The following is a 15,681-nucleotide window of genomic DNA, read 5'->3' on the forward strand; positions in this document are numbered from 1 at the left end:
TGGGAGACGCTGCTGCTGCTGCTGCTGCCTCTCTGCCCGGCTGAGAAGGGATTGCTTCCTGCTGCTTGTGTGCCTCCGGTCTAGAGCGACCACGTGACCAGCAGCAGCCAATCACAGCAATAATAATAACCAGCAGCAGCCAATCACAGTAATAATAATAATAACCAGCACCAGAGGAGTTAATAATGTTAAAGGGGAAGAGACACCATGAGACTGTCCCTGCCGGGGGCGTGGCTTAGTGTCCCTGCCGGGGGCGTGGCTTAGAAGGACATCACGTGATGAGGACAAGCCAAGCCAGATGTTCATAGCATTTGTCAGGAAATATTTTATATAATTATTAATGATCTTTATCCCATGTGTCATTAAAAGAGATTGCTGGGTGTGGAAAGGTGCAGTGTTACAGTAACCACACACCTGAGGTGTATTGCAGATGCCGTTCATAAGACAAGTGATAGAGAGGAGGGGGGGGGGCCTTGCCCTCGGGACGTGGCTCCCCCCCCCTCCCCCCGAAAGTTACTTTTATAACATAAGATGGCGGCAGAATGTAGGTTCCCTTTGTGCAAATACCTAACATGTGATGTTTAATTCGGTGATTAACAAACCCATTACAAACTGTGCGTAACCTTTACCATCAAGGTGTCTGCCACTGACATAAATAATAACCGCTATCGCTATACGCGCTGCTCGGCCTTAATCACAGGGGCGGTTATGGGTCCCATTCTCTCCCGGTAACACAGGTATAAATGATTGTAAGCTCTGTGGGGTATATAGCATAGCATGGACAAGGTTAATACACCCCCGCCGGTGTATGCGATGAGGGTGGCTCCAGCTAGGCAGTCAGGCAGCGGGGATATGCTGCAAAGGGTGCAGCGGCTGTCTGCAATGGGTCTGCAATGGTGCATTCAGCAGGAGGATGCCAAAGGTTGGATGGCAGCGGAGGCAGGAGGCAGCCGCAGGCAGTGTTGTAGCGAGATGGCCGGCGGTATGGTGGCAAGAGGGCCGCCTGAGGTGGTTGCAGGCAGTGGGGGTGGCAGGATGGTCGCCTGCAGGGGGTGAGGTGGCGAGACTACCGCCTGCAGCGGTTCCAGAACAACACAGCACAGGGACACCGGGCGTTTGTTGGGCATGCAACGACGTCCATTGCGAGTACAACAAGTGCCGTTTCAGGCACGCGTGCTCCACCTGTCGGGGGCAGCATTCCCAGGCCAAGTGTTTCAGGGAGATTGGACGCAGTTTTAGGGGAGCAGGGCAGAAGGATGGTCAGGAAGGTGGCTTTGTCGGTAATCAGCGAAAGTATGACGCCATGACCGGGTAGGGAGAGTGTGTGTCAGTGTGGGGGAGAGAGAATGTGTATGGGGGGGGGGGGGGGAGAGAGAGTGTCATTCGGGGGGAGAGAGTGTCATGGTGGAGAGAGAATATGTCAGTGGGGGGGAGAGTACATCAGTGGAAGGGGAGAGTATATGTCAGATGGGGAAGAGGCGTCAGTGGGGGGAGAGTATATGTCAGGTGGGGAAAAAGGGGGAGCACTCTAGCAAGGGGTTGGGGAGGTTCTTCTCTGCACCGGGCGCTGAAATTGCTAAGGCGGCCACTGGAATTTAAAGCTTTTCATTTCTGATGAAACATTTGTAGGGATCTTGATCTTTGTCATACTTAATGGATTAGTTCTTGGCACAGGTTGAGACATTACAAAGTGCATCAGCACTTGGGGAGGGAAAATGTTCTTAATACTTTCAAAACGCGGTTTAAATTCTGCGATGACCTTGTCTAGGACGGTATAACATTCTAATTTAAATCGTGGCTCCAGCAAAACATTGTTTCTTTCACCACATATTTTTATTTTTCTTAAGGACAAAGTGCTAGTTAGACGGGCAGTCCAAACGACAGCCGTGAGGACTCAACGAACACGCAACGGACACGTACTCGGAAACAGTCACAAGTGACGCTTGGACTGCCTGTCAGTGGATGGTTTGTGATTATGAAGAAGAAAGCATCACTGGGGTAGCTGACTATTTCTCCTGTGGTGTCAATTGTTGGACAACGGAAGCTATTTAAACCTACAACCACTGTCAGTTAATCATCCCCCGAGGAAATCACTCACGTGACGAAATGCGTCGGGACATTTGCTGACGTGATTGACGTTCACCAATGAGAGACAGAGACAGTGCACGAGGGAAATTTCATTGAAGCACCAACAGCTGTTTGGACGCGAGCTGCCTTTGGATGTAAGCCGCACACTGCCGGTACTGGGGTCATCGTGGACTTCAGCTACGGTCCCACAGCACCCGAGACGGCCTTACCCTGGGGTTTTGTTCAATTGCACAGGGTGGCTAACCCTTCGTGCACCGACATTGGACCTGTTCTCCGCTCCAATTTGGTGACGTCACTTCTGCAGAGATTCTCTCATATGCAAGTTTTTACTCTCCCCTTGTCAGTGCAAGTCCTAACTAACCGCTAAGGCAATGAAGGGGTTAACTACCAGTGCCATTTTTATTGTGGGTAGTGAAGTTGGTATTTGGCCGTTGCTGGGTGTTTAGGCCTTGCTGGGGGGGTTGCAGGTGGACTTAACCCCTTCATTACCGTTGCAATTAATACAGCTAAGGTAATTAAGGTGTTAACCCTTCACGCTACTTACCTGGTAGGCATAAACACCCACCAAGGGCCAAATACCAACTTCACCCATCCTCGCTACCTACAATAAACATTCAAAAACACAACAACACTAATACCCACCTCCTCTACCCCCAACAACCCCGCCCAACACATGCAGTACATTAATGGGCAAAATAACTATTATCCAGATATGGATAATAGCTCATTTGCCCATTATAAAATCAAATGTAGGCGAGTCCCCCTACTCAGCCTGCAGGGCAGGGAACTGTCAGGTAGTTAGCCGGAGCTCCGCACGATCGGGAGTGTGGGGGCGGCCATTTTAGTAATTGTGCATGCGCAATGCAGGGAGATGCGCAGTGCAAGGAATGTGGCGGCCATCTTTGGATGGCTCTGCAGACCCAGCCGCAGGACTACATGTCCCAGAATCCCTAGAGGGAGGGACGGTCCACAGGGGTTTCCCGGGCCAATGGGATTGGCACCAGGAGGGCTGAGTCGTCCACCGATGGTAGTGGAGACACAGGAACAGGCTATCTCTTTAGCAGTGCAGCGCCTCCATCTGCTGTGGACTCTAGGAACTGAAGGTGATCTTCCACATTAGAACTATTACCTCTCCCACAGTAAGGTCACGCACCAGGCAGGAGGTATATTGCAAAACAGGAACGGGTTTATTACTACACTCTGCAGTAACAGTTACTCAGCAGTCTTCTGCTGGATACAGTCTGTCAGGTCAGTGTGACAAAAATGAGGATTAACCAGCACATTAATAAAGGCGGTATGCCCCGCTGGTTAGTCCTATATCGTATTGGGGATGAAGGGGTTAAAATTGTATGCCCCTCACATGTGTTATTCTCCCCTCCGCACCTTTTTGTCCCCCTTTTGCAGGTGGGTGTGTGCCTGCAGTGTTAAAGTATATCTTCTGCCTGTATACAATTTTTTAGGCACAAGATGGCGCTGCAGTAGCCGAGCCGCAAGTTAATGGAATGAGTTAGAACCCTGATTTTTTGTATGCAACCCTAGAATAACATTCCAAACACACACATATGAAAAATGTAACGGTAGCATAAGTAGAACATGTATTTTTAATAACGTGCTGTTTTGCTGCAGGTTTTAAACGACAGGCAGGAAACTATTTTTCCTGCTGCCTTTGAAGTGTATATGTCCACATATGTTCCGGGGCATTTATGAGCTCGGGGTGTTTTTTCTGCAACCTTCAGAGACCTCCTGTGGTGGCAGTGCCACTGAGTCTCCGAATGTGTTGCAGTTAAAAGGCCCAGACCCGCCAAGGTGTCGCACCCTCGCTCGCTCTGTGTCACCCTCTCTCGCTCTGTGTCACCCTCTCTCTCGCTCTGTGTCACCCTCTCTCTCGCTCTGTGTCACCCTCTCTCTCTCTCGCTCTGTGTCACCCTCTCTCTCGCTCTGTGTCACCCTCTCTCTCGCTCTGTCACCCTCCCTCTCGCTCTGTGTCACCCTCCCTCTCGCTCTGTGTCACCCTCTCTCTCTCTCGTTCTGTGTCACCTTCTCTCTCGCTCTGTGTCACCCTCTCTCTCGCTCTGTGTCACCCTCTCTCTCTCTCTCTCGCTCTGTCACCCTCTCTCTCTCTGTGTCACCCTCTCTCTCTCTCGCTGTGTCACTCTCTCTCTCTCTCGCTCTGTGTCACCCTCTCTCTCGCTGCGTGTCACCCTCTCTCGCTGTGTGTCACCCTCTCTCTCTGTCACCCCCTCTCTCTCTCGCTCTGTCACCCATTCTCTCTCGCTCTGTGTCACCCTCGCTCTGTGTCACCCTCCCTCTCGCTCTGTGTCACCCTCCCTCTCGCTCTGTGTCACCCTCCCTCTCGCTCTGTGTCACCCTCCCTCTCGCTCTGTGTCACCCTCCCTCTCGCTCTGTGTCACCCTCCCTCTCTCTCTGTGTCACCCTCTCTCTCGCTCTGTGTCACCCTCCGTCTCTCTCTGTCACCCTCTCTCTCTCTCTCGCTCTGTCACCCTCTCTCTCTCTCTCTCTCGCTCTGTCACCCTCTCTCTCGCTCTGTGTCACCCTCTCTCTCGCTCTGTCACCCTCTCTCTCGCTCTGTGTCACCCTCTCTTTGCTCTGTGTCACCCTCTCTCTCTGTCAACCCCTCTCTCGCTCTGTGTCACCCTCTCTCTCTCTCGCTCTGTCACCCTCTCTCGCTCTGTGTCACCCTCTCTCTCGCTGTGTCACCCTCGTTGTGTCACCCTCTCTCTCTCTCACTGTGTGTCACCCCCTCTCTCTCGCTCTGTGTCACCCTCTCTCTCTCGCTCTGTGTCACCCTCTCTCTCTCGCTCTGTGTCACCCTCTCTCTCTCTCGCTCTGTGTCACTCTCTCTCTCTCTCTCTCTCTCTCTCTCTGTTACCCTCTCTCTCTCTCACGAATGTTGTTCTTACTAAGAATTTATTCAATTTCTTTAAAAAAAAGCTGGGGTGGGGGTGGGGCTATGTGGCAAGTAGATTTTTTGGTCCGGGTACTTGATTTTTGGGCGAGTTGTCGAATATATATATATATATATATATATATATAATAGGGAGGGAGGGAGGGGAGTGGGGCAGCCAACGTCACCTAACCTCAGATAATTGCCCTATCTGCTAATAGATCATACCTTTCATTTTCCCGCCCAAACTCCCTAGCCACGCCCTCTCTCTGGCCTGTCCAATAACAGCCCACCTGCCCAGCACCTACTCCTCAGCCAATCTGACACCTGTTCCACATCTGCCTGGTAACACAGGGATCACTTTCCCGCCCAAACTAAACTAGCCCAAACAAAGGCCAGAGGTAAACCAGGGGCTTTTCCACAGTCCTGTTCCCCTCTTCCCCCCCCCCACCCCCACAGTCCATACCCCCCCAACAGTCCCGCGGCCCCCACAACTAAATGCTTTTCAGTCTGGGTTAAAGTTACAAATACAAAATAAAGTTGGGTGTGCCTCCTGAACTCTGACCATAGATTTTGGCCTCAGATTCCCATATGAACACCTCCCTCAGCCTGGCAATGTGCTTGTGGGGAGGTAACGCCAGCGTATGTGTAACAGGAATCTCTGCCATAGAGGTGTGCAAGTATAACCATCACTGGGAAAGGTCCCTGTGTGAGGTGGCACCACTTGTTACATCATTACTGCATATGTATATGTTATTAATAAAGGGACACCTAACCCCCTCAGGTGCATTTTCAGGTCTACGTGTAACCTGGGAAATAGATAATCAGCTCTTGCTGCTCTCTAGAGATATTAAAGGAACATGACATACAATACGTAAAGGCGGCTGCATTAATGTCCCTCACTGGGGACGTTAGTCTGTGTCTCTGTCCTCCACCTCAATATTCACAGGACACTCTAGGACATTTGGTCGCGGCTGTTTCGCTGCTACTCACCACACCACTGGCAACTTCACCACTAAGGTAAGTGCCTAAATCCCTTCTATCCAAAGCCCCCTCTTACCCTAAAAACCGCTGCCTCAAGCCATTACCCTAAAATATCCTTTGCTAAGCTTACCCTAAAACCCCTTAAACTGACTCCCTACCCAAAGCAGTAATGAAACTTACATTAGAAGCGGCTGGTGGCGGAGGGTCTGTGTGCGGCCTAACGCCGGCGGTCAATTGGTCGCAGGGAAACTATTCCGATTCACAGCTGAGTGAGACAACCGACCGCTTCAGCATAATGAGGAACGCACATTTTATTAGAACCAACAGCATGGAAATATAAAACATTATTAAGTACAACATTTAAAAAAAACTACAATAAGGATGATACAAATAACCTGCATTTAAAACGTTATAACTTTTTATCCCTTTAAAATACTGATTTTATATACCATAAAGTAAAGTCACTTTTCATTGTGATTTAGCATAACACAGATAGACGTGTGCCCTTATATGTGAGCGTCGTAGTCACTGGTTATCCTTAAATATGCCTGGCTTTAGAGATAGGTCTCTCCCCTGTGTGTGTCCTCGTGTGTGTTCAGGCTGGATAACCGACTAAGGGCCTCATGCAGTAAGCACCGAAAAAGCACTCTCGGCAGGGGTTGAAACTTGGCATGTTTTTGGCGCGTTGCCCTCGCAGTATGCAGGAATGGCCCAATCACTGCGAGAGCAACTTTTAAAAACATGCCGAGTTGCCGGTGGCGGGCAGTCTGCCTGCCGATTAGGCTACCCTGTCGAGATCTGCCTGCAGCAGACAGAGATCCGCCACTCTGTCTGCACAAATCTAGGCAAAAAAAATGTTTTTTTTTATAAAATGTTTTATTCATAGTGTAGATGAGAAGGGGGTCTCCGGAGCTGAACCACATTGGTTTCAGGTCCGGGGACCCCCTGCTTCCCGAGATTCAGGTCCCTTTATGGTGCCGGTATCCCTCTGCATTGAAATGTCCCGATCACGTGACCGCGGGATGTAAACAAAATACAGGAGATACCGGCACCCCATAACGGGGCCTGTATCTCAGGAAGTAGGGGGTTCCCGGACATAAAACCAAAGTGGTTCAGCTCCAGAGACCCCCTGCACATGTACACTAGGAATAAAACACACATATCAATAAAGAATAATTCCTTACAGTAGCGGTTATCTGCTATGGTAATGAAGCAGCATTAATGTATTTTTAATAATGGTGTACGGGAGTAGGGGGACCCCAGAGCTGAACCACATTGATTTCAGCCTCAGGGACCCCTTGCTTCCCGAGTTACAGGCCCCGGTATGGGGCACCCGATGCCCCAAACCGGGGCATGTAACTCGGGAAGCAGGGGGTCCCTGAACCAGAAATCAAAGTGGTTCAGCTCAGGAGACCCCCTGCTCCCGCACACTATTAATAAAAATACATTCATGCTGCTTCATTATCATGGCAGCTATCCACCAAGGCAATGAAGGGGTTAAGGCACAATAGCATGTTTATTGGGGACAATAGCCCCCAATAAACAACATACACCCCGTGTGCCACCAACAACCCTTATTACCCCTAACATACAGTACATGTACATAATTTTGGGGATGCACAGCAATGATACTAGAGGTCGCCGGTTGCCCGCGGGTGTTCGCCGCAGGTGGCCAGGTGTTCGCCGCAGGTGGCCGGGGGTCCCCGCCGTACCAATTCTGTAACCCCCCCAAAATAATTAAAAAACACATCAATACTTATAAATAAATACACCCCCCCCCCCCACACCCCCTAACACATACAGTATAGTAATGTGCAAAATTACTATTATCCACAAATGGATAATAGTGCATTTGCCCAATTAAAATACATAATGCAGAATAAATAAAATAAATACATATTGCACTCACCCTTGTCCGGCTGCCACGATGAAGGCCATCCTCATCTTCATCACCGTCCATGTCCCCTCCGGTGCTGCAAAACATACACAAGAATAAAAAGAGCCAATGTAATATCCCCTAACCCCTTAATCACCTTAGCGGTCATTAACCGCTATAGTAATTAAGGGGTTAACCCACCCTCACCCACCACTCACCGGGAGGCCTAAACACCCTCCCCCACTACCCGCCCCCTCCCCCACCCGTGAGGCCTAACCACCCTCACCCACTCCCCGGTGGTCCTGCCAGGTGTCCGCAGGCCCCACAGTGGCCCAGAGGGGGTGCACACAGGGTCTGGAGACCTATGGGTGGTCCCTGGCAAGCGCCATGGTCCTCCAGGTGGTCTCCGCGGGCCTCAAACGGGGTCTCCACGGGTGGGCCCGGGGTCAGACCCACAGACCCAGACCCCCGTGGGAACCACCCGAGGACCATCAGACACCTGTGGGTCTGAACCGGGGCCCCCCAGACACATTTGGGGCTCACAATGACCCGCGGAGACCACGGCGCCTGCCGGGGACCATCCGTAGGTCTCAAGACACTGTGGGCACCCCTCTCAGTGCCACTGTGAGGCCTGCGGACACCCGGCAGGACCACCGGGGACTCCCGTGGGCCTGTGGTATTAACCCTATATGTAAAAGAATAAATCATGTATTTATGGGGGGCAAGGAGGTGGGTTATATATTATTTAATATAGTCATGTTTATTGTGGGTAGCGGGGGTGGGGGAAGTGGGTATTGTCCCCAAGCCAGGTTGGGTAGGTCTTCCGAGTGGGTAGTGGGTGAGGGTGGTTAGGCCTCAAGGGCGTGGGGGGAGGGGGTACGGGTAGTGGGGGAATGTGTTTAGGCCTCCCGGTGTGTGGTGGGTGAGTTAACCCCTTAATTACTACAGCGGTTAATTACCGCTAAGGTGATTAAGGGGTTAGGGGATATTACATTGGTCTTTTTATTCTTGTGTATGTTTTGCAGCATTGGAGGGGGACATGGACGGTGATGAAGATGAGGATGGCCTTCATCGTGGCAGCCGGACAAGGGTGAGTGCAATATGTATATATTTTATTTATTGTGATGAATGTATTTTAAATGGGCAAATGCACTATTATCCAATTGTGGAAAATAGTAATTTTACACATTACTATACTGTATGTGTTAGGGAGCGTGGGGGTGGGGGGTGAATTTATGTAAAAATATTGATGTTTTTTAATTATTTTTTGGGGGCACAGAATTGGTACTGCAGGCAAGCGGGGACCCCCGGGCACCTGCGGGAAACACCCGAGGGCCACCGCCGGCCTATAGTATCATTGCTGTGCATCCCCAAAATTATGTATATATACTGTATGTTAGTGGTGTAATATATATGATATAATATATATATATTTAATTATTTATTGTGGGGCTGTAGTGTGTAGCGGGGGAGGGGGTGTGAAGGGGGTTTTAGCCCCACGGTGGGTGTTTAGGCAATGCGGGTGGGTAGCGGGAGGGGTTAACCCCTTCATTACCATAGCAGTATTAACCGCTAAGGTAATGAAGGGGCTAAGTCCACCCACATCCCCCCAGCAAGGCCTAAACACCCACCAAGGGCCAAATACCCCCTTCAACCACCTCCGCTACCCACAATAAGCCTGGCACGGGTGGTTAACCACTTCATTACCTTAGCGGTTAGCCGCTAAAGTAATGAAGTGGGTTGTAAAAGCATTTTTCCTGCATCGGATGCATGCCGGGGGTCTCCTGTGCTGGTATTAATGGGTATCAGCTCCGAAGAACCCCGGCATCAATCCCATGCAGGAAAAAGGCCTGTTTTTTTCTAAGTGCCGTCTCTCCGCCCTTGCCGATACTTCTCCGCTGCAACTTGCCAACTTTAGTTGGCGGGCAGGATTGGCGTGAAAATCTCAATTCTAGAGTGGCGATCAGCTGCGAAAAGCTGATCGGGGCTACTAGAATTGAGCTGGTTTCAAAAAGTGCCAATGAGTGGCGAAAAGTGGCTTATCGGCACACGGCTGCCGATAAAAAAAAATTCGGCAAAAAAAGTTGATTTTTAGGCTTTTTGGCGCTTATTAAATCAAAGAGGCCTTTTTTGAGAAAAAATGGCGAAAAACGGCTTTTCGGCGCTTACTGCATGAGGCCCTAAATCCCTTCCCACATACATGCGGTCTCTCCCAGTGTGTCCTCTTGTGTATGTTCAGGTGGGAAAAACTGACTAAATCCCTTCCCACATTCCCCACATACTGCTGCGGCAGCTTTTATTCTAACAAATCACCGTTTTTTCCCTGGCTTGTTCCTGGAATGCGACGCTCTTCAGCTGGCGCATGCCGCGTTCATTTTGCGTTCCCAGCCACGGGTCATGCCCGGCTGACGCGCGGTTGATGCGTTTATTGATAATGGTTCAGGATTTAATAGGCTGCAATGCTTCGCGTGTCTGCCAGATGGCAGAAATTCATGAATTGTAATGCGCATGCGCTTCAGTAATGTGTCGACGTGCAGGTGTTTCGTTTAAAAAAGATACCACAGTGTGCTATTGTAACTTGGCCTTGAGACTGAAGGAAGAGGTTGCAAAAATGTATCAATTTAGGCTTTTCATATTAAAGAAAGACAAAGACCAGTTTCGGTTACAGTATTCTCCAGAGACCCGCCCGCCATGAGTGTTCAAGTGCAGCCCGCTTTCCAAAAACCCGACAGAAGTTACGCGTATTTGATATGTGCTGCGATTAATGCAACAGAGGATAAGATAGCAACAGTTGTTCAAATTTATCTGTATTTTATCGAAAACTATGACTTTTACAAATTTTCGCCCACTCCTCATACGTGGAAGCGTGCAGTAAGGAAAAGGTTATGTAGCGATCCCCGTTTTCATCGTATTGAGCCACAATTTGTTGGAGGGTATTGGTGTGTATCACCGGATTTTTCCGGTATCTATGATCATGAAGGCGGCAAAAGGCGAAGGGTCGTGTTAAAACCAACTAAGAAATGACAGTCGCTGCCAAGCAATGCACCGGCACCGGCTTCCAATGACGGTCCAGCCGTCAGTGACAACCCTGAGCCTGAGGCTGAGCCGGATTTCGCGTGCAGTTTCCATGAAGCTTGCATGTACCTAAGCAATTTCCAGCCTCACCAGCTGACTACAGGTGGACTAGTCCCGCTGCAAACTATCAACGTGGATGATCAAGAAAGCTGGACCGGCAGTGGACCGGCGCCGGCGCCAGCTGAATGGGAAATACTATGGTGAGTATTGTTGCCGTATTATTTTCTGTGTTTTTTTTATTTTGACAATATTGTATAAATATCGGTGCGATTCCAAAGTCAAGCGATTCTCCTGTAAGCAATATCATTGGCTGAGCGGCTTCTACAGTACTGTACTGCAGATACTGAACAATTGGTGGAACGCTAGGCGCATGCGCATGTGAACAGGAGAAAATTATTGGTGGGGCTGGCTGGGTACTTCTTTAGGGAGCTGAGCATTACTGTACATTAAAACTTTTCGTTTTGTTTTTCCTCAGAAAAGAAAACGGCTAATGGGGGGGATTTCGATGGATAATATCGCGTTGTGTGACAATGCCTGCACATTGCTGAATCGGATTTAAAACCCCACGTCTACAGGTTTTTTGCCCTTGTTATTGATTAGGATAGAATACTGTACCTGAAACAGTACTGTATGCTGATGTTTTCTGGCCGTACAGTATACTGTGTAATAAGCCCGAAAAAATAAAACTATGCATTTATTCTACATGTACAGTATCAACAGGTGTATGGTTTACTGCTACAGTACGTGTGTGAAAACATTTGTCAGTCAGTATGGTTTACAGTCACGTTTTAAAAACAAATTCTTAATTCACAAAAAAAGCAAAACGCAATATCTCCTTTATTAAAGAACGACAAGTCAATACATACTGTATACTGTACAGTGGGATGGTGTGCAAAACAGTCTGCACCACTACAGTCCTCGACCCAAAATACAATACATTCTTTAATATCTTTAAAATATAAATATAATTTAACATAATCCGTTCTGTGGGTCTGAGCGGGTTGAAATTTGCCTGGTCCTCATGCGGAAGTACCCTTGCCATAGTGGACAAATATCAGCCTTCCACGTCCCCCTGAACCAGAGATCCAAAAGTACAGTTTAAAAGCACATTACAAAAGTGGCTTTTTTCTGCCATGCAATTCAATGGCAGAAACCTAAACTTTACCATTACCCTGACTCCGTTCTGTTGCCACGAGAGGGTCGCTATTTGCCATGCAATCCTGCCGGAACTAGGACTACATGGTGACCGAATCTGAGCCCTCTAGGTTGAACAGAACCGGAGTTATGGGTTCCAGGTTTCTGCTCATTCTGACTTAGCCGTTTCAAAGCAGCGCGGCTTTCTCCGCCATTACGGTCAATGATAGGACCCTCCTCGCCGGCGCAACCCTTTCTCGCTACCATTACTGGTCGGACCCTGTTGGGGTCAAGTGAGGGGGTTCCTAACATCTAGGGGCAAAATGAATTTTATTTCTAGGTGCCCTAGAACAGAAGTTCCCACGCCAATTGGCCGTGAACTTTACAGAGGCCCTAGTTGTGTGACAATGCCTGCACATTGCTGAATCGGATCCTCGACCCAAAATACAATACATTCTTTAATATCTTTAAAATATAAATATATAAATATAATTTAAAATAATCCGTTCTGTGGGTCTGAGCGGGTCGAAATTTGCCTGGTCCTCATGCGGAAGTACCCTTGCTATAGTGGACGAATACTGTATCAGCCTTCCACGTCCCCCTGAACCGGAGATCCAAAAATACAGTTTAAAAGCACATTACAAAAGTGGCTTTTTTCTGCCATGCAAGTCAATGGCAGAAAGCCTGTTTGCGGCCCCCAGGGACTGGAGTTGTGCATGTCCTGTGTTAAAAAACACACAACAACATCTCCTTTGTTTAAGTACAGCAGGTACTGTAGGTCAAAACATGTACAGTACAATACAGTTCAGCACAACAGTATGGTCTCACAGAAAGTCCTCCACATTGTCCACCCATGGCCGATTCCTTGCATGGCGCAAAACGCCATTAATGCTGTCTCGAACGCCTTTCATTACCGGATCTGTAATTGGATAAAAGTGGCGCATTTCATCCAGAATGTTTTTCCTTAAATTGACAGGAAGCGCCTTTTTTACGTGATTCCCATCGTAGTTCACTTTGAAGGCCCAGTCGCAGTACAAAGAGTAGGGAACATGGTGCTTAAATATGAACAAGGCATACTTGTGGGGTGCACCAGCACTCTTCACTCTATACTTCTCCCTGAGCTTCAGTGGCAGATCGCACAGGGTGATGTCGGGCACCGTATCGATGCGAGCGGGTGTAGGTCTTTTGGGAGCGGGTGTGCTTGAGGCGACAGGTGATGGTAGGTTGTCTGGGAGGAAGCTTTCCTCCGGTCGTGGTCGCCGTGTTGTCTCCTGGCGTGGTCTTGACGGGGTTGTCATGTCCTCCTCAACGGCATACATGTACACTATATGTTCTGGTGGAGGGGGTGCGCTTGGTGATGGAAGGGGGTCGAAGGTCCCATTCATCACATCCATGTCAGCCCCCTGCTCCGGCGTCGGGGAAACAGGGGCATTAGCACCGAGCAAATAATGTATGCCCGCTATGTCAGCCTCTATCTTCTGCATCCGTCGATCCATCCGTTGATCCATTTGTAGCATCCGTTGCTCCACATTTAGCATTGTCTCCAGAAGCAGATTGTCACGATAGCTTATGACAGGCTGTAATTTACACCAAAAATATATAAATATATATATAACTGGGTTTGAACTGGGACGAGACTTAGATATGATAAAATATAATTTATTCCTTGATAAAGGTGAACACAACAGATTATACAAATAACAGGCAAGACATAGACACTTACTTAAAGTTACTTAAAGTTTAGGACAAGAAAGCCATCACTATACGGGATGGGCCATCTCTTCCATAATTCAGGTTCAGATGTAGTCATCACAGCAATACATGCAGAACATGAAGGACAATACATGAAGACAATGAGTAAGGGGTGACTCTGACTTATATATCATTTTAACCCTTCTCTTCCACTCACGGCGCTGAGCCATCTAGCAAAAGTCCTTTTGAAGCTCTTTGAAGCTGATTTTGGACTTCCAGTGTTTAGTGTGAAATATCACACTTAAACTGGTCAGTTCCTTTGGTCCCTGGGCCAAGCATAAACAATTAGGCAATTTAGCCTTTGATCACCAGGCTTTTGTAAATTCCAGCAGGATGTTCTTCCTGCTTATTACCATAACAGAATAGAACCAAAATTCCATATATACTGTAAATACCTTCATAACTTCAGTTCAAAAGTACTTAATGGCATGCGAGCCATATTAATACATTCCGTCACGCCTGACGCTCCCAAAGAGACTAAATATTACAGTGTAATATTAAACTTAAGGGAGATATTAATATCTGGCTCTTAGTAGCTATTAGATATCAAGTGTTTGGACTCATCAGGTGGGGCTAAGTCCCACGAATACACATATGTAACTCTTAGCATGTTCAGCCAAGGACATCTCATAATATACTTATATTTAATAAGGTCACCCATTCTGATTTTCTCATTGGGTGGCCCCACCCCTTGCCCCCATCAATAAATCCTTTGAAGCAGGGACCCCTGGGTGGGTGTTATGTTTATTCTTGCAGGATACCTTGGTTTGTAAGTGGGAGTTATAACGCTCACCCCCCACTCTGGCTTCCTGCAAACGGTAGAGTGGCTGGGCCTTTGATCAGGGCTATGTAAATTCTAGCAAGCTGTTCTGCTTGCATAACATTTGTTCCTTAATGCATTACAAAGGGCAGGCAGAAACAATAGCATCCTGCCTGTACATTTTAAAACTGCAATAGAAAGGCACTTTACCAAAAATATATGTTTCCCTTATGACAAAGTTATATTTTTAATATGTGTGTACTTGAGGGGTTACGCTGAGGCTGCACACCAAGAATCAGGGTGCTGGCTCACTCCGTTCCTAAATTACCAGTCTTAATGGAACGGCTCCTGTTATTCAGCACTGCATATAATATTAACCCCTTAAGCCCCAGTGTGTGTGTTATGCAGACACTGATATAACAATAATACATGGTAACAGGGGAATATACATTTTCATGTTATAACAAGGGGTAAATCACATTTCTGGACCTCAGCCCAGTTAAACCTTGTCTCCCTGGTGAGGTTAGAGGGTGGCCAATTGGGGTGTAACCCCTTTAATCCCGGGCCAAATCCTCACGACCGTCACACAGATCTATCTTTGCTAGCACAATAGAATTCCCGGGGAGATCCACACTTATCCCATTCAGCATCCAGTCTAACGAGCTGCTTCTTGTGCATGGCGTCTGGACATCTGGGAGGATGGGTGCAACGGAGGATGAGATGGGGGTTCCATGGACAGAAGCGGCATCGATATCGAGGAAGAGTGCAGGAGGTGACCTGTGATACCCGGTAGAGGAGAAGCGGCAGCGTCGTCGAAGAGGGATGGAGAAAGTGACCTTTGGATTTCCGGGCAAGAAGCAGAGTCGTCTAAGAGCAAAGGAGAAAGTGACCCGTGGATTTCAGAGGCGGCGTCGTCGTCGGATAGAACCGGAGAAGATGGGGGTGGAGAAGACGGGCTGAAGATTTCCGGTACAGCTACAGCAGTCGTCGAAGCGTATTGGAGGAAGTGGTCTGCGGATTCGATGAGTTAGCTGCCAATCGTTTTGCGTCGAGAGTACATCACCGTATATCTTCTTGACATAATGAGGCTTACGTCTAAGAAAACCC

This window comes from Ascaphus truei, unplaced genomic scaffold (assembly GCF_040206685.1).
Source record: "Ascaphus truei isolate aAscTru1 unplaced genomic scaffold, aAscTru1.hap1 HAP1_SCAFFOLD_1006, whole genome shotgun sequence".
NCBI classification, from domain to species: Eukaryota; Metazoa; Chordata; class Amphibia; order Anura; family Ascaphidae; genus Ascaphus; species Ascaphus truei.